Consider the following 25,376-nt stretch of genomic DNA (forward strand, 5'->3'; position numbering starts at 1 on the left):
CCCCATAAAATTTCAACAAAAAAGATATGGTTGTTGAAGGATTCTTTCATCCATTATGTGAGATATGAGAAAGATCCCTTATGGCTCTAAATGGTATGCACCTTCAAGTGAAAAAATGTAGATATCATCTGTTTCATTTTTGGCAATACTATTTTCATCTTTGTTTTCAACCGTATAGGATATGCAGTCTTCAATCATCCAAGACTTCTTTTTCTTTTTTAGGTTATTTTCTGCATGTTAAAATGAAACCTCTCATGGTTAGGGCCAAAATGCTAGATGATTTATTCATTACCGATCTCATTACCAATAAATTAAACCCAATAGTTCCGATTAGATCAATTCTTTTCTTTTTGGCTAAAGAAAAGTTTTGTGACATCTTAGGGTGGCTAGTTAGTAAATTGTCTTGGACCAGTCTATCAGATGATGATATCCTCGATCGATTCGGTCGAATTTGGATAGTTTTTTTTCATTACTATAGTGGATCAATCAATCAAGAACAATTAGGTTCGAAACTCTTTACAAAATCATTTTCAAAAGAAAAATTCATTTCTTCATCCTTTTCAAAAACTTGTTCATAGAGAGAACAAATTTGGAATTCAGAAATTAGCCAAATAAATCCCCTGGCTAATTTCTGGCAAAATATGCAAAATAAACAAATAGAAAACTGATTTGACCAATGAAATTCTTATTGAGCAATTGCCATGACCAATTTATGATCCTATAGCTCTTTTCCACGTGGAAATCCCACCAAATAATTAGTAAATTACTACATGGAGAAAGCAGTGTGCAATGAAAATTGCAAGCATGGTTTGGGGAGAGATTTCTTGCTCTTATAAAAAGAAAGAGAGGATAATCCACTCCATCTGATGAGCTTCGGGTTCAAGTTTCGAGCAACCCAGAGTACTAGAATCTAGTACCTAAAGGTATTTTTACTTATGATCCAATCTAGTTCATGTTATTCATTGCTCTTAATAAGCAAGAGAGGTAGCATCCCACATTTCGGGAATAATCTGAGAAATGATAAGGTCTTTCTTACCCAATTTTCTCCAATAACATTTATAATTCAAGGTAATAAATACTAATATTATATTACCTTGAATTATAAAGAAAGAAGGAATACTCATAGAGCGCATTAATACCGGTATTAATATCTATAGATATTATACTATTCAAAAGTATTTCAATATATGTACATATAGTTTATGGAGGAAGATACCATGAATTTCTATAGTATTCATAAAGATGTCAAAATAAATATTGATTGACATACAGATATGAATCATATTATACTGTTGAATAACAAGCCTTATGTGTATGCTTGGGAGCATCTAATGATTAAATAAACCAAGTTATAACCATGACCACAATTTTAGAAAGATGCGAAAGTGCAAGCCTATGGAATCGTTTTTGCGATTGTATCACTAGCACTAAAAACTGTCTTTACATTGGATGGTTCAGTGTCTTGATTATTCCTACCCTATTGATTGTAACCTCTATATTCATTATTGCTTTCATTGCAGCTCCTCCAGTAGATATTGATGGTATTCGTTAACCTGTTTCCAGTTCTCTTCTTTATGGAAACAATATTATTTCTGGTGCTATTATTCCTACCTCTGCAGCCATTGGTCTACATTTCTATCCCATCTGGGAAGCAACTTTTGTTGATGAATGGCTATACAATGGTGGTCCCTATGAGCTAATTGTTCTACACTTCCTACTTGGTGTATCTTGTTATATGGGTCATGAGTGGGAGCTTAGCTTCCGGCTAGGTATGCGTCCTTGGATTTCTATTGCATATTCAACTCTAGTAGCAGCAACTACTATTGTTTTCTTGATTTACCCTATTGGTCATGGAAGTTTCTCTGATGGTATCCCTCTAGGAATCTCTCGTACTTTCAATTTCATGATCATATTCTAGGCTGAACACAATATTCTTATGCATCCATTTCACATGTTAGGTGTAGCTGGCATATTCGGCAGCTCTCTATTTAGTGCTATGCATGGTTCCTTGGTAACTTCAAGTTTAATAAGGGAAACTACCAAAAATGAGTCTGCTAATGTAGGTTACAAATTTGGTCAAGAAGAAGAAACCTACAATATTGTAGATGCTCACAGTTATTTCAGCCGATTGATCTTCCAATATGCTAGTTTCAACAACTCTCATTCTCTACATTTCTTTTTAGCTACTTGGCCAGTAGTAGGTATCTGGTTTACTACTTTGGGCATCAACACTATGGCTTTCAACTTAAATGGATTCAATTTCAACCAATTTGTTGTTGACAGTCAAGGTTGTGTAATTAACACTTGGGCCAATATCAGTAATTGTGCTAACCTTGGTATGGAAGTGATGCACAAGCGTAACGCTCACAACTTCCCTTTGAATCTAGCTATTGTTGAAGCTAATTCTATAGATGGCTAATTACTCAATCCAATGAATTGTTAGTGTCTTTCAATCCTTGAAAAGCAAAAAAGAAAGCAGTACCAAAACTGAAAGGTTTGCTACTTCTTTTTTCCGTCTAATTTTTTCGTCATAAAACTAAAAGTTATTGCGATCAGAGCACAATAACTATTCATTGTGCATACAACAGGAATTGAACCCCCAACTTCCCAATTATGAGTTGGGTGCTTTAACCATTCAACCATGGATGCATAATAATAATAATAATAAATAAGTATTGGCTTAGATCTTTTTTTGGATACCCAGAACTATTGTTTTCAACAAACAAATAAAGAAATGTAATGAACTTGTTTGAGAGCTATATTGAAGGTTATTTATCTTGCAATGCATCACTTTGATGTTTGGTCAGAGCTTGCCAACAAAATTGAAGAGTTCATAACTAACTAATAATATATTAGTTTCATTATTAGTTCATTTATGGGGCTTAGAACCATTCTTGTTGAAATGGAATGACCGTAGACAAAGACTATCAATTAGTTTGGGGCAGACATAGCCAAGTGGTTTCAAGGCAGTGGATTGTGAATCCACCATGCATGGGTTTGATCCTTGGTGTTCGCTTGGTAAAAAAAATTGACTGGATTCAATTCATTGCGATTTTCTATCCTGAATCAAATGATGAGTGATTGATGATACATTATGTTATATGTATGTATATATATATACATATAACATATGTTATGTATGTATTTTGTTATATACATATAACAAAATATAAGAAGAAAATAGAGATATTTGAAAAAAAGAACAAACTGAATCGATGGGAGGATTGGGATCTTTCCAAAACTATTTCCTTGGTTTTCCATTGATTCATTGAAATAACCATACACGACATCACATATAACATAACAAAAGCATTCATTTGCAGGCAGTAACCAAATCAAATCCCAAACCTATCTTCTCCTCTTATCATTTGCCATGTAGTCAATTGGTTTTTTCATTCTATTATTTGAATAAAGAGAACTAAGTCTTAATTACCGGGGAGTTCCATCCGCTTCAAATTAATGAATAAAATTGCATTGATCTAGGAATGGAGGAAGGGTCTTTTTCTTGGCTTCCTCCATTTACTTAGGAGAGAATAAGGTTTAAGATGTGAGCGAGCTAAAAAAAACAACAACGTCAAACAATGTAACATGCTACAATTATATAAATAAGGCAAAGTTCAACTCAAAATTAGATCAAACGAATCACAAGTTCGGAAGATAAAAAAAAAATAAAAAGAGATGAAAATATGAAAATAACAGTTTATGGAAAAGGCGGAATTGGTAAATCAACCACTACTTGTAATATTTCAATTTCCCTAGCTAGACGTGGTAAAAAAAATTTACGGATTGGATGTGATCCCAAACATGATAGTACTTTTACTCTGACGGGATTTTTGATACCTACAATTATAGATACTTTGTAGTCCAAAGATTATCATTATGAAGATATTTGGTCTAAAGATGTCATTCATAAAGGTTATGGAGGGGTAGATTGTGTGGAAGCTAGGGGGCTACCTGTAGGAGTCGGATGCAAGGGATATGTGGTAGGAGAGACTGTGAAATTGTTAAAAGAATTAAATGCATTTTATGAATATGATGTAATATTATTTGATGTATTGGGCGATGTGGTTTGTGGGGGTTTTTCTGCTCCATTGAACTATGCAGATTATTGTGTCATTATTACAGATAATGGATTTGATGCATTATTTGCAGCTAATCGTATTATTTCTTCTATCAGGGAAAAAGCTCATACATATCCACTGTGATTAGAAGGTTTGGTTGGAAATTGTACATCTAAAAGAGATCTTATCAATAAATATGTAGAAGTCTGTCCAATTCCCACAATAGAAGTGTTACCTCTTATTGAAGATATTCAAGTTTCGAGAGTCAAGGGCAAAATCTTATTTGAAATGGTTGGATCTGAACCATCTCTTAACTATGTGTGTGAATATTATTTAGACATAGCAGATCAAATATTGTCCCAACCAGTAGGTATTGTGCCAAAGGAGATTCCAGATTGGGAATTATTCAGTTTTCTCTCTGACCTTTATCTCAATCTTATTGATGAGGGGAAACATCAAAATGATAAGGAAAATTTACTTGGATTTATGATGATTTAATCAACATAGTTATAATCATTTATGTCAGTGAAAATTGATGAAACTCTCACTGTCGAATGTGAGATAGGTGATTATCATACTTTTTGTCCAATTAGTTGTGTATCTTGGTTATATCAAAAGATTGAAGATAGTTTCTTTTTAGTTGTGGGTACAAAGACATGCAGTTATTTTCTGCAAAATGCACTTGGAGTAATGATTTTTGCAGAACCTCGCTATGCAATGACAAAATTGGAAGAAGGAGATATCTCAGCTCAATTGAATGATTATGAAGGATTAAAAAAACTTTGTATTCGAATAAGAAAAGATACAGACCCTAGCATGATCATATGGATAGGTACTTGTACTACAGAGATAATCAAAATGGATTTGGAAGGTATGGCATCCAAGCTATAATGAGAAATTGGAATCCCAATTCTAGTGGCAAGAGCCAATGGACTCGATTATGCTTTTACTCAAGGACAAGATACTGTGTTAGTTGCAATGGTACATCATTTTCTAGAACCGGAATTCTTTGTTCGTGAACGAAAAGAAGCTATACAATTTTTTTTCACTTTTCTTTTTAGAAAAAAAGAGGAATTGGTTGAATATGAAAATCACCCCTCCTTAGTTCTTTTTGGATCTTTGTCGTCCAATGTGGCTTCTCAACTAAATCTAGAATTAAACATCAATCCATCAAGGTATCAGGTTGGTTACCTGCTCCAAAATACACCAATCTTCCATCATTGGATGATGGAGTTTATGTTTGTGGTGTCAACCCATTTTTGAGTCAGACAACGAAAACTTTGATAAGATGTGAAAAATGTCAATTAATTGAAGCTCCTTTTCCTATCGGTCCAGACAGAATGCGTGCTTGGATTGAAAAGATTTGTCCTATATTTGGCATTGAACCCCAAGGTTTGCAGGAAAGGGAGGAATGGATATGGGAAAGTTTAAAGGATTATCTTGATTTGGTACGTGGTAAATCTGTCTTTTTCATGGGATATAATCTGCTAGAAGTATCTCTAGCAAGATTCTTAATAAGATGTGGAATGATTGTTCATGAAATTGGCATTCCATATATGGATAACTGATATCAAGCTGCTAAATTATCAATTTTACAAGATACATGTATGAAAATGCATGTTCCAATACCACAAATTATGGAGAAACTAGATAATTCGAATCAAATACAATGTATACGTGAATTACAACCCAATTTAGCTATCATGGGAATGGCTCATGCTAACCCGCTAGAAGCAAGAGGAATTAGTACTAAATGGTCAGTTGAATTTACTTTTGCTCAGATTCATGGGTTTTCCAATGCAAGAGATGTACTTGAATTGGTTACCCGACCTCTACGGCATCAAAAAAATTTAGAAGACTCGGGTCCAACCATTTTGGTAAGAAAATAATAAGTTGAAATTCTAGTAATTTCAAATATCATCATATACAAAATTTTGTGAAATAAAGATCCAAATTGATTCAAAGTCATATTATTGTCAATGTTATTTGTGGATGTGAGCCACAGCTAATATTGATTTATTTTTATGGGAGATCCCCAAAAAAATTTCTATAATCATTTCAAATCTCCCCACGCTTATATGAGACATATCAAGGTCATTTCTCTCATTTCTAATGTGTGTTACACCACCAATGAACACAAAAACATTATTTATTTTATTTATTAGATGGACTTAGACAAATGTAGAAGTACAAGCATGAGATTAGGAAAAATGGACATCAAAACTATATTTTCCATAAATAAATGGAATTATTCACCGCGAACAATAGTAATTAATTTTATTCTTATCTTATATAGATATATATTCTATTTTTTTACTTGTATAACCTATGTAGATAGATAGACATAGATCGATACATATAGATCTATGTCTACGTGCATAAACTCTTTTCATACTGGGATTTCATTCCTTTTTTTTTTTTGCACTGAATGAGAATCTTGTATTTCATAAAAATCAGGTGCAATATAGTCTTTGCGTAAAGGCCACCCAATCCAACTTTCTAGCATCAATATATGTTTTAGACATGGATGACTTTCATAAAATATTCCCAACATATCATAAGATTCCCATTCCTAGAAATTAGCACCTTTCCAAATACGTAGAACAAATGGGATTATGGGATCTTCCCTTAGGACAAATACTTTTATACACACCTCTTCAGGTTGATCCACATTATTGTTTATTTTTGTAAGATGATATACACTAGCTAAGGAACCCCCTAGTGCTACATCATAAGCACATTGAGAATGAAGTTAATTAAAACCATAAACATATAGACCAACGACTATAGAGACCCAATCCTCGGCTTTGATCTGTAATGTTTTTGTTCCTTGGTAATCAAAACCCAAAGGTCTATGAGCTAACTTATGATTGGCTGGCCAAGTAGATAATTGACCTTGCATTTGATTACTATTTATTGTCAAAGTATCTGTGTATAAGGATTTGACATTTCTAATGGAATTTTCAAAATTTATTTTTTATTTCCTGCTCATTACTTTTTACTAACAATTATTCATTCGCAAGCAACCTCTTGTATTTTCTTCAAATTTTTCAAAGGGTATGATATCTCTAAAATGGGTTCAGATGTTTTGGGAGTTATCTCTAAAGTCGATTCAAACTGAGATTCATAAGATTGATGAAAAAAATTCTCCTCCTTATTTTCAATAAGAATATTGGACCCAAAATGAAACCTATGTTTTCGAGTGAAATACCTCTTTCCTTGTTGAAACTTGTTTCTATCTTTAGATATTTCTTGAGCTATTTTTTCATGAAGTTTTATTATAGCATCTATAATAGCTTCTGGTTTAGGAGGGCAACCCGGCAAATACATATCCATAGGAATTAACTTATCTACTCCACGAATGTTACTATAAGAATCTGTACTAAAAATTCCTCCTGTAATAGTACAGGCTCCCACATCAATTACAGATTTTGGTTCAGGCATTTGTTCATATAATCTCACTAAAGAAGGAGCCATTTTCATGGTCATGGTTTTGACTGTTATAAGTAAGTCAGCTTGCCTAGGACTGGATCTTGGCACCAAACTGTAATGATCAAAGTCGAATTGCGAACCTATTAATGAAGCAAACTCGATAAAACAACAACTAGTACCATAATGGAGCGGCCATAGACTAGAGAGTCTCGCCCAATTGGAAAGATTATTTAGAGTAGTGGAAATCACTGAATTTGAAGTTGTTTGATCAAGCAAAGATGATTCTATAGGATTTATCGTTGGCTTTAGATTTAGATAATTTTCTGCTCACCTTTTATTATTCTAAAATTTGGGAGTTAAGACCATTCCAATGCTCCTTTTCTCCATGCATAAACTAAACCAACAATTAAGATAATCACAAAAATAAAAGCTTCTATAAATGTAAATAGACCCAAAATATCAAAGCTCATGGCCAATGGATAGAGAAAGACTGTTTCCACATCAAAAACAATGAAAACTAAAGCAAACATATAATAACAAATTCTAAATTGGATCCATGTATCTCCCATTGGTTCTATACCTGATTCATTACTAGTGGCTTTCTCCGCCCCTTTACTTATTGGAACCAAACTTCTTGAAATTGAGAATGCCAGAATCAGAATAAGATTGGATATGGATAAATATATCCAAAAGGTATCATATTCAAAAAATAGAAACATAAATAGATTCCTATTTAAATAATTTAAATTCTTCTATTTATTGTCAATTTATTAATCGCTTCTCTCCCCTCTCGAATGATTCATTATGATTTATTATAATAAATCAATGTTTTGTTTGTGACTTAAAACAAAAATTCATAAAAGAATACTATGTATTTAATACATTTTAAATAATTGGTTCTAAAAGAACCCGTGTAGTTCAACAGACTTCACGTTGGTTCATGTGAGTATGTAAGGGAACTTTATTTATTGAAATAAGGGGTCTTTCAAGGTCATTGTTTCTAACGATATGAGATGTGCTAGCAAGTTCAACTCTATCAATTTGTTCCATATTCAATATTTTTAGATATTAAAATAAAATATTGAGGGATAATTAAAATGAATTTGAAAAATAAAGTTAACAAAACTAAATGACCTAGTTACATATATTATTCGAATACTTAATATATAATGTATTCGACAAACCTAAACTATCTAGTATAATATAGTATTCGAAATAGGGAAATAATTCTTTTTTTTTATTGTCTGCCTTGATGGTGAAATGGTAGACATGCGAGACCAAAATAGTATTGTCTCAGTAGACACACGCGCCGCAAAATGGTCCGTATACCCTGCATACCCCACGTATCTCACATTTGCTTGGTAAAAAACAAGCACAGGCGTGCTTGATACACAAAGTGGTAGTACCTCTATCCACCTTATTGACACATAGATTATTCCCCCAAGCAGAGAGGTATATTGCCCGCCATGCAGGTCAACAAGAGCAAACGTGCTCTATAAACGAGCATACGATATGCACGAGGTAAACACCTAGCACACGTTACTGCTAAGTATGGAGGTTTGAGTCCTCCTCAAGGCACACATATTGGAATAAAATGTTCAAAGGGAAATAAAATTGATACTATGTCTTTCTAGCAAATTGAAAAAAAAAAAATGGAGTTCGATTATAATCAATAGGTACCGATCGAACCGTGGAACCTATGAAATTTTTCATTAAAAAAATGATTATGTGCCCATATTCCGTCACGATTTTCAATCTATTATTCTGTATAATAGAGATATTGGGGAATAAGACTCTAAGTCGTAGTTGAACGAATATTATTTCTTATAATTCTATATTCTTTTTTGCCTTTCATTCATTTTTCCTCTTTACTTTTTCTTCAAAAAATTATCTTCTGTGTTCTGCATTTAAACAAAAAAAAATGAGATTCTTTATTTTAAATTTCAAATTAGCATCAAATCATAGGGACAATATGAGAGAGAAAGAATAGTTTTCTAATTGTATAGGGCTATACGGACTCGAACCATAGACCTTCTTGGTAGAACAGATCAAATTTCTTATTACCAAAATGATTCGAATTGTTCAAAGAACCCAACATGCAATTTTATTGCATTGGGCTCTTTCATTAACTGATGGAAAAATCAGTTGGTCTTGATAGTTATGATACTTAATATAAGTACAGATCCAATAGCCAACAAGATGAGAGGGGGGGGGTGAATCATACAAACTTAATCTTCCATAAAAACATCAGATTCAACCTCGGTAACATATACTTTAGTAATATAACCAAAACTGTTAATCATGCAAACTCAAAAGAATATAAACATCATAAACCTCATAACACTAGATTTAACATGGAAACCCAAATAGGGAAAAACCACTGTGGGATTTCGGACCCATTAAGAAATATACTCTTCTAGAGTATGCCCGGTTTAAAGAAAATCTTGTTAAAGATTACAAACACATTGCTAGATGTGACCCGGTTAAGGGATTTCCTTCAGATCTGTTAGGATCTTGACCTTGTTAGAAGTGACCTTGTTAAAGGATTTCAAACACTCAATTAGAATGTCACCTTGTTAGAGGGTTTTACAAATAAGATTGTTAAGTCCACTCGGTTAAGAGATTTTCTGTTACTTCACAAAATAACAGTAATAAAAATCTATCTGCAACTTCACATCTAAAATGCTAAAGCGGATTCTTATTTGCTCTATACAATCTAGTCATAGGACTTATCTTGTCCCTCTATTGGGCTCGATACTCTGTTATTCAAAATAGGTCTTCAAGCTTCAGTGCTTGGTAATCACTATGTAGCATCCCTGTGCATACACTTGCCCGCATACATTGTTTATCAACAGTTCCCTATTTATAAACAATTATCTAACCATTTAATCTCCTTGATCATATTTCCCATGATCAATCATAGCCATCAGATCTTCAAACTTGAGTAGGTTCAATGCATCTTTTGGTCTGAAAATGTTTTACCCTGCCTTGGAACTTGCATACATTTCTTGGAACTTGTGCTAGGGTATTGCGGTTCAATCTGAACTGTAGATCTTCCTGTCGATCTTCCATTGCCACAGATTCTTAACAAACTTTATTTACGGCATACCAATCATTTAAGCAACTCTAGCTCATCAGCTTCCTTCATTAAATAATGCATGTAAACATTTAATGCACTCTGTTACAACTTGGTTACAACTCGGTTATAACTTGGTAAATACTAAACTTCACTCGGTAGACATTCTACCTTCATTAACCAATAGTGATAACCTTAGGGTTTACCGACTAGGTTCCTTAGGGTTTACCGGCTAGGTTCTTTGCTTGGTAACATAGTATAGTATTAACCTTACAATTTATAACATATGTATGATGTCGAAATAATCTAAACATCATGATCTCATCATTGTTTGACTCGGTAATAGTTGCCCATTGAATACCTTATTCATCCCCTTATCCATCATAAACTTTCTATGTCTTTTACCAACACCTGTATACTCTTCAAATCATATTTCTCAAGATATGGCAATGTCATACTGAATTAGAAAATCAATTTCTTGACATCAATGACAAAATAATAATGTTAAGATAGTAGACATCATTAATTAGTTGTATCCATAATCATTAACAACCTTCTCAATATCCTTTATTGAAATGTCAACAATCCTTCATTGTTTGTTATAATGCTAAATTGCCAACAATCTCCCCCTTTGGCATTGATGGCAAAACCAATTGAGTTGACCTTAAAAGATTTGGATTGCTATGATTCTGAAATGCTAAAATTCTCTCTTACTGTCAACAGATTTTTCTCCCCCATACATTAGACTTCTCAGTTTTTTGTCCAAACTCAGTCTTCTCCCCTTTCTCAGTTTTGTCCCCCTTTGACAACAATGCCAAAAAAGTAAAGAACTAAAACATAATTTCTTCCTGTATGAAGTGAATTCCTACTGTAATGTGTCAATTCAGTCTTGGTCAGAGCATTTTGTCTACAATTCCTATTCCCTATATTGTTTCCTGCATTATTTCCTATAATATTTCCTGTACACCTTTAGAAAACATCCTAAAGTGTGTAAATCAGCATCAACTCCTAAAAGATATTCAATAGAGTCATCAGATTGATGCTTTCACTGAACTTGGTCAGTGAGTAGAAGATAGGGGTAGGACCCCTAACTTACTTCTAAGATATTCAAAAGTGTCCCTTGGTAGTGGTTTGGTGAAGATATCTGCTATTTGTTGCTTTGTGCTAACATATTCCAACACCACTTTCTTCTCTTGAGCTTCTTCTCTAAGATAATGATATTTGATAGAGATGTGTTTTGTCCTAGAGTGCATAACAGGATTTTTTGAAATGTTAATGGCACTAGTATTGTCACAAAATATAGTTACTGGCTTAGTAACTTTCTCATTTATACCTTCCAACAGTTGTTTGATCCATGCAATGTTAGTATAATTCAATGTTGTAGCAACATATTCAACTTCTGCTATTGACTATGAAACACATCCTTGTTTCTTGCTAAGCCAACTCACTAGTCTTTCTCTTAAAAAGAAAGCTCCTCCACTTGTACTTTTGCTGTCATCAATGTTGTCTGCCCAATCAACATCAGTATAAACTTTTAAATCAAAATCATTTCCTTTCTGATATACTAAGCCATAATCTTCAGTGCCTTTCAAGTATCTAAAAATTCTTTTGATTGTTGTCATGTGTGTTTCCTTAGGATCTGCAGAGAATCTTGCAACTATACCTACTGCATGTACTATGTCTAGTCTGCTATGAACAACATATTGTAGCTTTCCAATCATGGATTGGTAAAGTGTCTCATCAACAGGTGCAGATTCATCATTCTTTGATAATTTACAGTTGGTAGTCATAGGAGTACTTACTAGTTTTGAATCATCCATTCCAAATTTCTTCAAGATTTCCTTTATGTACTTGGATTGAGTAATGAAAATCTCATTTTTCATTTGCAGTATCTATAAACCTATAAAATACTTTATCTCCTTGATTAATGATATCTCAAATTCTTTGCTCATTTCATTTCCAAAGTTCTTGCATAAAGAGTCATTTCCACAAAATATAATATCATCAACAAATATGGCTGAGATCAGTATTCCATTTTCATCATTCTTCATGTACATATTGTTGTTCTCACTTGTCCTTATAAAACCAATCTTAATCAAATAAGAGTGCAATCTTTCATACCATGCTCTAGGTGCTTGTTTCAAACCATATAAAGCTTTGTTCAATTTACATACCTGATCTTTATTCTTGTCTTCAACAAATCCTTCAGGTTGTTCAATAAAAACTTTTTCTTCTAATATTCCATTTAGAAATGCAGATTTGACATCCATTTGATATACCTTGAATTTTTTGAAAGCAGCATATGTCAACAATGTTCTTACTCCTTCAAGTCTAGCAATAGGTGCAAGAGTTTCACCATAACCAATTCCTTCTTCTTGAGCATAACCTTTGCAAACTAGTCTTGGTTTGTTTCGAATGACCTCTCCTTTTTCATTTAGCTTGTTTCTGAAAAATCCACTTTGTACCGATTACATTTTTGTCCTTCAGTCTAGGGATTAGTGTCCATGTGTCATTCTTCTTGATTTGATCAATCTCTTCTATCATAGCATTTATCCAATCTTCACTATTAAATGCCTCTTTCACTATTCTTGGTTCAAATTCAGATATCAGACATGTGTTCTGTCTCAGTTTGTTCCTTGTCATCACTGGATCATCCTTATCTCCTATAATCTGACTTGGTGCATGATGTCTTCTGACATACTTGGCTAATATAGGCTCGGTAGGCTCTGTATGACCTTCTTCATCACTCGGTAACTGGATATTCTCTTCATTTTCTTCAACAATTTTCTCGGTAAGACTTGTCGGTTGAATATAGACAAATTCATCATAGTCTTTTGGTTCCTTGGGATTTCCTTCATCATTTCTTTCTTCAAATTCATCAATTTTCACATTTGCACTTTCTACTATTTTGTTAGATGATTTGATTAGACATTTAAATGCTTTGCTTCTAGAAGAATAACCTAGAAATGTTCCTTCTTCACTTTTCTTATCAAACTTGCCATTTCTATCATCTTTGTGAACATAGCATCTACTTCCAAAGATTTTAAAATAACTTACATTGGGTTTCTTATCATACCAGATTTCATATGGTGTCTTCAAAGTACCTTTCTTCAATTGTACTCAGTTTAGGGTGTAAACTATTGTGCTTATTGCTTCTCTCCAAAATGTTTGTGGCACTTTCTTTTCAATCATTAGTGTTCTTTCACAATCCACAATAGATTTGTTTCTTCTCTCAGCTATTCCATTCTATTGTGGAGTTCTTGGTGCAAAGACTTGTCTTTTAATACCATGATCATTGCAGAATAAGTTGAATTCATCAGATGTGAACTCTCCTCCTCTATCTGATCTAAGACATTTCAGTTGTCTTCTTGTTTCATTTTCAACTCTTGCCTTGTACCATTTAAACATTTGAAAAGCTTTTGATTTTTCTTTTAAAATCATTATTGACATCAATCTTGAATAGTCATCCACAAATAATATGAAATATTTATCACCATAATAACTTTGAACTTTCATAGGACCACAAAGATCAGTGTGCACAAGATCTAAACTTTCCTTAGAAGTGTAAGACCTACTTGTAAAGGTTGATCTTGTCATCTTACCCATCTGGCATCCTCGACACATATCATTCTCAAGTTTTTCAAGACTTGGTAGACCTCTTACTCAGTGCCTCTTACTTATTTTGATCAGATTATCAAAATTTACATGACAAAACCTTTTAATGCCATAACCAAGTATCATCTATCTTTGCATAAAGACATTTATTTTGAGTTGAGTCAAGATGAAATGTATTACCTTTTGTTTATGTCTCGGTAGCAGCTAACTTTCCATTCTTGTCATGAACTTTGACAATTCCTTTCTGAAATTCTATTCGGTAACCTGTATTGTTTAGCTGTGCTACACTCAACAAATTGTATTTCAAACCTTCAACCCAATAAACATCATTACATTTAGCATTGTCAAGAAGTGTTATGGATCCTTTACCTCTTACCGGACATGGTGCATCATTACCAAATCTAACATAGCCTCCATCATAATCTTCTAACATAACAAAATTGTGTTTATCTCCTATCATATGATGTGAGCATCCACTATCTATGATCCAAGAATCATTAGTGTTTATGTGAGATATTAGGGATTTTTGTTCATACTTTTCTTCATCTGATCCATCTTTGATAGCCACATAAACCACTTCCTCTGTATCAGTGTCATCTGATTTATCATCATTGGATTCCTCATCGGCTATTAAGCATGTCTTTCTATCTCTTCTTCTGAAGTCTTGGTGTCCTTTGTAATGATTACCTTTTTGTCTGTCATTTCAGCAATCTCTCTTTTCAGTAAAATCTTTGTCAGGACAGTTAGAAGCTATATGTCCTATTTTATTACAATTGAAACATTTCAAAGGTAGTTTTCCTTTATACTTACCTTTGCCTCTCGGTAACCTTCTGGCTAATAGTGCTTCAAACTCTTCCTGCTTTCTGATTTCCTCATACAGTTTGTGTACTTCCATGTTCTTATGAAATATTTCACTTTCTCCACTATGATCTCCTTTAGAGTACTTGTACTTTCTTTCATTGTAATCATTAGATTCATCAAGATGAAAAGAGCTAAATGCAGATTCAACTTTATTTATCGAAGATCCATTGTTATCAAAGTTAATTAACTCAAATGCATGTAGCTTACCAATGGTAGCACATAAGAAATTGGCATATTAGGTATAGACCTTAACTCATGGATTGCATAAGCTGGTAGAAAGGTTCTTAACAACTTACTTGTTATATCCTTTTCTTCAATAGTCCCACCTGCTCCTTTGATTTGATTGACAATCTCTTTTAGTCTTGTACTATACTTGTAGCATCCTAAAATTGCGACACTTGTAATTTCAACTGCATTTGGGTCTTCATGATGGCGACGCAACATTGAACCTAAATGGAGACCCCGAAACCTGCTTGTGACATCAAAAACTGCATATTTCTGCACCTTGGCATGATCCTTCCTTGCACCCTACTATCCCGGGAGGTGGGACCATGGCCCCCAACGCCCTGGTCCTTCTGGACCATGGTGCCTAGCACCCTGGTCCCCCAGGACCATGGCGCCTAGCGCCCTGGTCCTTGGCCCTATTTTGGGCCTGGTCTCTTGTTGGGCATCGGGTCTTTAAGTTTGCGATTCAGAAAATGATGTTCCTAGGTTGGCCTAAGGTTGGAAAAATCAGTCTCTCAACCCTAATTGACAAGTATATAAACTACTTTTCCTCTCCTAGAAGAAGGAGGAAGGAAATAAGCAAGAGAAAGACGCGGAGGCAACATTCAAACATTCAAACATTCAAGCATTCAAGCAATTGAGCATTCTAATTCTCCATTCAAGACTAGGTGTTGCATTCAAGACAAGGATTCAACCATTGAAGAGGAGATCACTTACAACATACAAAATACAACATCATTACACCTTCGCATGTAAGAATACAAACATTCTTACAACAAGGTATCAGTACTTGTTTACATTACAAACATTTACATTTACATCATTCTCATTTCTTGGTTAATTCCAAAACTGGGGTTTGACCTAAAGGCAAACCCCTAATCCCTAACCCCCCAATCGTCCTCTCTTTTCTATGTGTAGGTTGTAGGTACACGGTTGTAATTGAAGATCTGGAATCCTTGTGCAGAGACGAACAAATCCCCCTTCATTTCGTGGATTTTTCGGAGGACCGTGTGCACTCTGGGCGCCATCATCCTGACAACTTTCACTCAAATTTGTAGAACAGCACCGTCTCGACATTTTACTACTAATTTCAGGTCCGTAGCTTCATCCTGTGTCCCTATCTCCGTCTATAAGCGAATCTTTCTTACTTTACATGCATTCCTAGTTCAATCATTCTATCTACATTCTTTACAAAAGTGGGTATCCTTGATGTCTTAACCCTTGAAACTCATTTAGAATCTAGTCTTGCATTGTGTGGGATTGGATCTTGTGGGTTTCAGCCCCTCTTTTGAATGTAAAGTCTCTCCTAAGTGAAAACCATCAACCCTAGTGACCCTCTTTTCTCTCTCCTTGGAGTGGAGTGGGGGGAACACCTAGGGTTCGATTTTTCCACTTTACATTTTGGTGAACCCGACGTGAACATCCTAAATCTGATTATTCATGGTTAGATCTAAAAATTTTGCTTCCTTAATTACATTTCCATGTTTGATCTTTTGCAAATTTTAGAGGTTAATTGCATAAAAACCCTAAATTTTCTTTTTAGTAATTGAGCTTGTGAAATGTTTAATGCTTGTTTCAGATCTACCCTTCTATTGCAAATTGTCAATTCATATTTGTGCTTTAATTCTGAAAATTAAGTGGTTAAGTGTCAAAACCCTAATTTTTAAAGCCCTCTTGATTGAACCTTTGACTGACAATTTCACTGATCAAAACACCTCCAAATCGGTTGTAACTTTGGATTTCGCAACAAAATCACAATATCTTTCATCGCTGAAAATTTCAAAAAAAGTTGCGAGGACCATGTGCACCCCGAGCGCCATCGTCCCCGACATTTTTTCTGAAATTTTGGGAGCTAGATCTTACTGTATTTTTCTACTAAAATCTAGAATTTTGGCTGATTTTATCAATTCTAACACTTTCAAAATTAAAGTCAAAGTTGGTCTAGTGATTGCTGGGATTAAGGCTTATAATCATTCAAAAAATTGTTGAAATTGAAATTTGTGTCAAAATTGTGTTTCTTACTGTCCTAAATCTGGAAAGTGTGTTAGCATTCATTCGAAATTTCAGTGCTTTATTCAAATTTTTGTAGTTTGTGACTTTTGAAATTAAGTGTTTAATTGTAGCAACCTTGATTTCCACTTTCAAAATTGAATTTTGCATGAAATCAAGTCAACTTTTAAATTTCAAATCTTGCATTGCTTTCAGTATTCCCTCTAAAATCATAAAATTCAAAATTTCAGTTTCCCTCTCTTTTTCAAAATTCAAATTTTGCATTTTTCAACAATCTTGGTAGGGTTCAATTTTGAGATTGCAACTTTAATTTGGCCTACCTACAGATCATAAAATCACTCAATTTTTTCAGATTAGCTTTAAAATATTCATAACTTTCACCCCTGAAAATTTTGAAAAAAGTTGCAAGGACCATGTGCACTCCGTTCGCCACGGTCCCCGACATTTTTTCCGAAATTTTGGGAGATTGTCCTGATTGTATTTAACAGCTTAAATTTAGGAGATTGGTTGATTTTATTGAAATTTTCTACCTCTAAAATTCAAAATCTTCTCTCTCTCTTTAGTGCATGAGTTTTACAACAATAAGCCCTACTTACACTATTCCCGTTAGACGAAGCCTTAGAATTAAGTCTTTCCAAGGTGTAATTACCAAGGAGATGGATCCTAATTTGAATGGCCTTTTTAATGAGGACATGGGTAATTCCTCTAATCCTCTTAATGATGAATAATCTCTCTATGAGGTTTCTATAGAACAACTCTCAAAATTGGATAACCAATTTGATGATTTTCGACAATGGATGTCTCAAGAAAACCCCGATAGTCAAGCTCTTTCATTAATTGAGGGTCTAAAACGTATGGTTCAAAGTGATAAGAATGGAATTGATATTTTGCATAGTATTGCACACATTGTGGATTCAAATGTGATGCCTATGAAAAGTTGTACTGAAACTTTAGGTTATACACAACCTCCTACTCAAGTTAATCATTCTATTCCTTTGACAACTCCTATTGCTAGTATACCTACTTTTACATCAACATAATGACTACTTCAATACAAGACATTCCACCTATGATCACTAGTCATGGGGGAAATCCTTCTTCTTCAATCAACCCTCTTCCTTCATTCAATCCAACTTCTTCAATCAATCCTTCAATGAGTGTTCCTATTACATCTCCACAAATAAACATGACGCAAGGGGGCAATTCATTCAACCCTTCCATTCCTCCTTGTAGTGTTCCTCCTTTCCAATAATCTCCTATGATTAACTATCATAGTGTCCCACAACCTTACTCTCAATCAATACCTTCTTTCAATAACATAATACCTTCATCACAATCTAACACGTCTAATATGAACTCTTCGACTAAAGCGACCATTAACAATCTTGCACAAACTATCTCTTCTTTACAGCAACAAATTGCCTCTATGAATCAATCTAAGTCTAGTGTGCCCACATTTGATGTTGCGAGCCCACTTTCTCTTGACATTGTTTGAGCTATTCCCCCTAAACATGTTGAAATCCCACAGTTGGAGCTTTATAATGGTAAAGGTGATCCTCTAACACATGTTAAGACCTTTCAAACAATATGTACCGATTTTACTTATGACCAAAGGTTGCTTGCAAAACTATTTACTAGAACATTAAGAGATAAAGCCCTACAATGGTATTGCTCGTTGCCTTCTTATTCTATTACTTCTTTCGAACAACTTGCAAATGCTTTTATTCAACAATTTCAAAACAATATAAGTCCTAAAGTTACTTTGATTGATTTAATGCATTGTAAACAAGGTGTTAAAGAAAAAGTGACTGATTTCATTGGTAGATATAAGCATTTGTATGCTCAGATTTATTTTCCAGTACCTGACAATGATATTCAAAGAATCTTTATTTCTAATTTACAAAAAGATATTAGAGAAAAACTTCTATTTTCTGAGTTTACTTCTTTCCAACAGTTGTGCGCAACTCTTCACAATTATCAATTGACTGTGAGTCAAATGGAACAAGAAAATCCTATGGCTCCGAGTGATAAGGGTGATAGTAGTCAACAACCATTTGGGAAGTTTAAACCGAACAGAGAGTCTATTAAATTCAATGAAAACATCATCAACAACAATGTGAATGCAGCATCAGGTGTGCCTCCTATTTCTAAGTTTTTCAAGAAAGAAAGAAAGTTTACTCCTTTGAATGAATCATTTCATAGTATTATGAATAAGTTATTGGAACAAAATGTTCTTACTCTTCCTCCTATAAGGCAAATAGATCCTACAAAGATTAATTCGCCCTATTTTGATAACAAATCTTTTTGTCAATTTCATCGTCAACCTAGGCATGATACCGAAAAATGTTTTGCTTTAAAGGGTAAAATTTAGGATTTGATTGATAATAATACTATCTCTGTTTTTGGTGTGAATGATAAAGGCAACACATCTGTAGCCCCTCCTAACCAAAATCTTAAGATTTTTACTTATCCATTACCTTCTCATACCTCTAATGTGATTGAGACTAATGATTCCTCTTTCTCACCTGATAGTCTTGTGTCTATGACTCCGAATGTGATTAACTTTGTGGAACAACAGAAAATTCCTAAAGAACCTTCTATCACATTTGATTCTAGTGAAACTATCAGGACACCTGATGGTCCTTTATATATAGTTTCAAAAGTCAAGAATACACCTTGTCGTGGAGTGCTTATTGATCCTTCTTGTATGATTAATATCATTACTGAAGAATTTGTTTTTACTTTGCAATTGAATCAAGTGATCTATGACAAAACAAATGTGGTTGTGAAATTATTTGATGCATTTTCTTCTCCTTCAATTGCTTCTATTACATTACCTATTGAGGTCCATAGCAAACCCCTTGATGTAGACTTTACTATTATTCCATCATCCGAACAATTTCATGTGAAGCTAGGCTATCCTTGGCTATCTTCCATGAAAGCTATTGCTTCTCCTATTCACAAGTGTTTGAAATTTCCCCATAATGGTGAAGTTGTTACTATCAATCATAGTCTCTTTAAACTAGCTAAAATAACTTCTAGTGTTCCCATTGATTATTTTTGGCCTAAACAATTCCAATCTCTTCCACCGCGGAGTGATCATCTTTTCAAATCTTATCAAAAGTGGAAAAAAGATATGATCCTATCTCTAAGTGAACCTAGAACACCCAAACTTGATATTCCTATCATTCTTGAGAAGGAAGTTCTTCCTTTGAAAGATAAAACTAATGTCTTTCCTCAAGAAGATTCCCAACCCATCCCTATGAATGTGACTATGCCTATATCTAGTAAACTTCCTAAAAGTAGACCTATACCTCCTCGTCATGATGGACTTGGTCTCCTTCCTAAACCAAATATTCCTCCTTTATATGGAGCAGTTCCTCCTCCTTCCTCTTATGGAGAGAAGAGACCTTCCTCTTCTCCTATTATTCAACCTAAGAGACCACAACCTAAACACCTGAGTGATAAGGATGAGAACATCCCTCCTCCTCACTCTTCTCAACTTCCTATTAAGACTAGACGAAATCGTTCTGCACGTGAACACTGATGAAAGCATCGTCTTAGAGCTCAGGCAGCTGCTTCTCAAACTTTGCAATCCCCAAAAACACCTTTAGCTAGTATTATTCCATTTTCTCCTCAACCGAAAATTGAGCCAAAATCTCCTAAACTTAAGATGCATGATGGTCTTGATCCTGTGCGAGTTAGTGATGATGATATAGATGAAAATGTTTTTCATGATGAAAATGTTAGTCCTCTTTCTTTTGATAGTAAATATGAATATGTTGATGTTGATAACCATTTATCTAACAAATTTTCTAAAGCACTTATCCTAGCTCCTAGACAAGAACAACGTGGCTCGGAACATGAACATAGCCCTTGTTTGGATCTTGTGATAGCTCCATCTACTGTGTTGGATGTTCCTCCTCTAGCGTATTTCTTGCCTTCCCAAAATATTGATCAGCAAGATCGGGGGGTAGATGATGTGCTAGACTAGTTTCATTAGCATAGCAGACTCTCTCCTCCTCTCTTGATCTCTTTTGTTACCTCTTCTATGTGTTAGTATCATTCTTCTATTTGTTGTCCTTATTGTTGTTTACTTGAGGACGATGCAAAGCATTGAGATCTCTTTTGGTCTCTCTCATGTTGACTCAAAAGACACATGTGTTCCCTTCTTTTAGGTGACCTTCCTTGATTGGGGAATGAAGAACAATTATGCATACATACATATGATATACATGAATTATCATACAACATACTGACCCCGAGGAAAGCAAAGTCACCTCGTGCTTTGTGTTTTGTGTCTATTATCCTTGGGTTTATCTCACACTTGGGGGCTAAATCCTTGTGATAGCGTGCTCTGTTCCCTTCTCATTTCTTATATGTATCACTACCTTAAAGCAATCACCCCCGATGAGGTGTATGCGATCGCTTTAACGTAGGGGGGCATACACCCCGTTCATATCTCTTCAAGATACTTGAAAATTTCTTGGTGAACTTAGCTTTGCCTTGAAAATTTTTGGTATTTTTCTTGCATGACTCATAGTGAGGGAACCTTACTACTAATAGTCATGGTTCTCCCTCGTGATCTTCCCTTTTACTTTGTCAATCGAAGTCGTAAGATCCTTAGTCCACTGGGGGCTTGGTGTATCTTGCCTCCTTAACATGGTGAAAGTTTTTCAATGTTGTTTCCTTGTACTTTACCAGAAGTATGGGCGTACGCTTATACTCCCACTAAAGTGGGGGCTGAATGTAGCATCCTAAAATTACGACACTTGCAATTTCGACTGCATTTGGGTCTTCACGATGGCAGTACAACTTTGAACCTAAATGGAGACCCCGAAACCTACTTGTGACATCAAAAACTGCATATTTTTGCACCTTGGCATGATCCTTCCTTGCACCCTACTATCCCGGGAGGTGGGACCATGGCGCCCAGCGCCCTGGTCCCTGGTCCCTGGCCCTATTTTGGGCCCGGTCTCTTGTTGGGCATTGGGTCTTTAAGTTTGCAATTCAGAAAATGATGTTCCTAGGTCGGCCTAAGGTTGGAAAAATCAGTCTCTCAACCCTAATTGACAAGTATATAAACTACTTTTCCTCTCCTAGAAGAAGGAAGGAAATAAGCAAGAGCAAGACGCGGAAGCAACATTCAAACATTCAAACATTCAAGCATTCAAGCAATTGAGCATTCTAAGTCTCCATTCAAGGCTAGGTGTTGCATTCAAGACAAGGATTCAACCATTGAAGAGGAGATCACTTACAACATACAACATACAACATCATTACACCTTTGCATGTAAGAATACAAACATTCTTACAACAAGGTATCAGTACTTGTTTACATTACAAACATTTACATTTACAGCATTCTCATTTCTTGGTTAATTCCAAAACTGGGGTTTGACCTAAAGGCAAACCCCTAATCCCTAACCCCCCAATCATCCTCTCTTTTCTGTGTGTAGGTTGTAGGTACGCGGCTGTAATTGAAGATCTAGAATCCTTGTGCAAAGACGAACAGATCCCCCTTCATTTCGCGGATTTTTCGGAGGACCGTGTGCACTCTGGGCGCCATCGTCCTGACAACTTTCACTCAAATTTGCAGAACAACACCATCTCGACAGTTTACTGCTAATTTCAGGTCCGTAGCTTCATCCTATGTCCCTATCTCAATCTATAAGCGAATCTTTCTTACTTTATATGCATTCCTAGTTCAATCATTCTATCTACATTCTTTACAAAAGAGGGTATCCTTGATGTCTTAACCCTTGAAACTCATTTAGAATCCAGTCTTGCATTGTGTGGGATTGGATCTTGTGGGTTTCAGCCCCTCTTTTGAATGTAAATTCTCTCCTAAGTGAAAACCGTCAACCCTAGTGACCCTCTTTTCTCTCTCCTTGGAGTGGAGTAGGGGGAACACCTAGGGTTCGATTTTTCTGCTTTACAGTACTGAGTTATGTTTTCACCTTCATTCATCCTCATGGATTCAAGTTGTCCTCTTAGACTATCTACTTTTTCTCTTTGAACATGTTCATCTCCTCCATACAAAGAAATGAGCTTATCCCACATTGCCTTTGCATCATTGCAGCCTTTTAGGTCATTAAACTTTGAGTCACTGAATGCAGATGTTATTTCAATCATTGCTTGGATATGTTCTTGCTTTGCCTTTATCTCTTCCATTGTCAGTGGATAGGTTCTTGGTGTAACAAAATCATTTTCCAAATAGTATATAGCATATTCTCCAACTCCTGATAGATGCAGCTTCATTCTTTTCTGCCATGTAGAGAAACTTGACTTGTTCAGCTTCGATGCATCCCTCTTATACATCTTTGGATCTTTAACTCAAGTGCCTTTAAACTTTTCTTCTGGATTCCAAGGCTCTAATACCAATTGATAGTTCTGATACTTAATATAAGTACAGATCCAATAGCCAACAAGATGAGAGGGGGGGAGTGAATCATACAAACTTAATCTTCCATAAAAAAACCTCAGATTCAACCTCGGTAACATATACTTTAGTAATATAACCAAAATTGTTAATCATGCAAACTCAAAAGCATATAAACATCATAAACCTCATAACACCAAATTTAATGTGGAAACCCAAATAGGGAAAAACCACTGTGGGATTTCAGACCCACTAAGATATATACTCTTCTAGAGTATGCTTGGTTAAAAGTAAATCCTGTTAAAGATTACAAACACATTTCTAGATGTGACTTGGTTAAGGGATTTCCCTTAGATCTGTTAGGATCTTCACCTTGTTATAAGTGACCTTCTTAAAGGATTTAAAACACTCAATCATAATGTCACCTTGTTAGAGGGTTTTACAAAGAAGACTGTTAAGTCCACTCGGTTAAGAGATTTTTTGTTACTTCACAAAATAACAGTAATAAAAATCTATCTGCAACTTCACATCTAAAATACTAAAGCAGATTCTTATTTGCTCTATACAATATAGTCATAGGACTTATCTTGTCCCTCTGCTAGGCTCTATACTCTGTTATTCAAAACAGGTCTTCAAGCTTCTGTGCTTGGTAATCACTATGTAGCATCCCTGTGCATACACTTTCCCGCATATATTGTTTATCAATAGTTCCCTATTTATAAACAATTAGCTAACCACTTAATCTCCTTGATCACATTTCCCATGATCAATCATAGCCATTAGATCTTCAAACTTGACTAGGTTCAATGCATCTTCCAGTCTGAAATTTTTTTACACTACCTTGGAACTTGCATACATTTCTTGGAACTTGTGCTAGGGTATTGCGGTTCAATCTGAACTATAGATCTTCCTGCCGATCTTCCATTGCCACAGATTCTTAACAAACTTTATTTACGACATACCAATCATTTAAGCAACTCTAGCTCATCAGCTTCCTTTATTAAATAACACATGTAAATATTTAATGCATTCTATTATAGCTCGGTTACAACTCAGTTATAACTCGATAAATACTAAACTTCACTCGGTAGACATTCCGCCTTCATTAACCGATAGCGATAACCTTAGGGTTTACCGACTAGGTTGTTTGCTTGGTAACATAGTATAGTATTAACCTTATAATTTATAACATATGTATGATGTCAAAACAATCTAAACATCATGATCTCATCATTTTCTGACTTGGTAATAGTTGCCCATTGAATACCTTATTCATCCCTTTATCCATCATAAACTTTCGGTGTCTTTTACCAACACCTTTATACTCTTCAAATCATATTTCTCAAGATATGGTAACATCATACTGAATTAGAAAATCAATTTCTTGACATCAATGACAAAATAATAATATTAAGATAGTAGACATCATTAATCAGTTGTATCCATAATCATCAACAACCTTCTCAATATCCTTTATTGAAATGTCAACAATCCTTCATTGTCTGTTATAATGCTAAATTGCCAACAGGTCTACCATTCTCTTCTTTCGAGAAAGATAATAAGATGGCTCCATCTGCTTCAAACAAAATTTTTTCAGAAGCAATCCCAAAGTTCTTCAAAAGGTTTCCTTGACATAGGTCTGTCATGCTTAGAAATAGATTCTCCAAATGGAGTCTCTCTCACCCTAAAAATAGAATAATATGAGACTTCATAC

The 25,376-nt window shown here is 34.7% G+C and overlaps 2 pseudogenes; one reads left to right on the forward strand and one right to left on the reverse strand.

Moving 5' to 3' along the window:
- Positions 1 to 1,345: 1,345 nt before the first annotated feature.
- Positions 1,346 to 2,419, forward strand: LOC131037580 (photosystem II protein D1-like; annotated as a pseudogene).
- Positions 2,420 to 7,073: 4,654 nt separating this feature from the next.
- Positions 7,074 to 9,400, reverse strand: LOC131037567 (NAD(P)H-quinone oxidoreductase subunit K, chloroplastic-like; annotated as a pseudogene).
- Between the last annotated feature and the right edge of the window lie 15,976 nt (positions 9,401 to 25,376).

The sequence above is a fragment of the Cryptomeria japonica genome, chromosome 6 (assembly GCF_030272615.1).
Source record: "Cryptomeria japonica chromosome 6, Sugi_1.0, whole genome shotgun sequence".
In the NCBI taxonomy this organism is placed as follows: Eukaryota; Viridiplantae; Streptophyta; class Pinopsida; order Cupressales; family Cupressaceae; genus Cryptomeria; species Cryptomeria japonica.